The sequence below is a fragment of the Struthio camelus genome, chromosome 2, assembly GCF_040807025.1.
Source record: "Struthio camelus isolate bStrCam1 chromosome 2, bStrCam1.hap1, whole genome shotgun sequence".
In the NCBI taxonomy this organism is placed as follows: domain Eukaryota; kingdom Metazoa; phylum Chordata; class Aves; order Struthioniformes; family Struthionidae; genus Struthio; species Struthio camelus.
This window is the reverse complement of record NC_090943.1, coordinates 137,900,273-137,901,303: the sequence shown is the minus strand read 5'-3', so window position 1 is coordinate 137,901,303 and position 1,031 is coordinate 137,900,273.

Genomic DNA, 1,031 nt, shown 5'->3' with positions numbered 1-1,031 from the left:
CAGATCTTGCCCCAAAAATAAAGCTCAGTTGTGCTGACGGATCAGGTCCACCGGACACAAGATGTTCTAAAAATCAGTTTGGATGGTTTTACACACATTTCATCTGGTTTGAACAGAAAAAGGAAAGGCATATGCAGGTAAATCTTTCACTGTTTAAATTCAAGGAAATTTTTGGAAGACTATATCACAAAAGGGCAGTAACTCCTTCCATGATATATCCACATGCCAGTGAAGTTTATCTCAGAGAATTATTGTGCAGGTCCTTGTATCGTATTGATCTGCTAGTTCCTCTGCTTGGCCCAAAAATAGCCTATTTTCCCTGGTGCAAACGGCTTCATTCTCAACTTGCTTTAACTTGCAGGCTTTAGAGGCGGCAACATCAGCTTACCTTAGGTTTCATGAACACAGTCTTTCACAGCCTGCAGCAGATCTTCCTACAGAAATCAAAAAGCCCTCAACTGTAGCTGCATAGCTGTCTATAGTAGCTTAAGGCCTACTTTCATTTGGATTGCGTTCATCTACTATTTTCAGAATAAAAGGAAGGCCAAATAAAATTTTCTTTGATAATATTGCCTTCTTCATTGCCTGATTAGTTCAATTTTATATGCCCTTAACTCACCTACAACCCATATTTGTCAATGCTTTTCAGCACTCATGTCTACATTAAGGAACCTACAACATAACGATGGCTTGACAGCAATCTGGCTTAACTGGGATTAATGAAACCTAGAGAAATCTGAGCAAAAAAATATATTTTTTTTGACTTTCAAAATTATAGTTACATTAAGGTAAATTTTTTGGTTAGCAAACTAGATCAACAATGGCAGTGTGCAATCAACAGCTTTATTTTCTCCATTAGTCAAAATAACAGTTCCAAAACACAAACAATCAGAAAATCAATTAATAAATTAATTGCTCTTCAGGAATATTTAGAAGTCATAACTACCCAAAATGCAGCCTGATCTTTCATATTATCAATAATTCACACAGTTGATACTTAAGCAAGAGAAGAACTCTTCTCCCCTCTCACA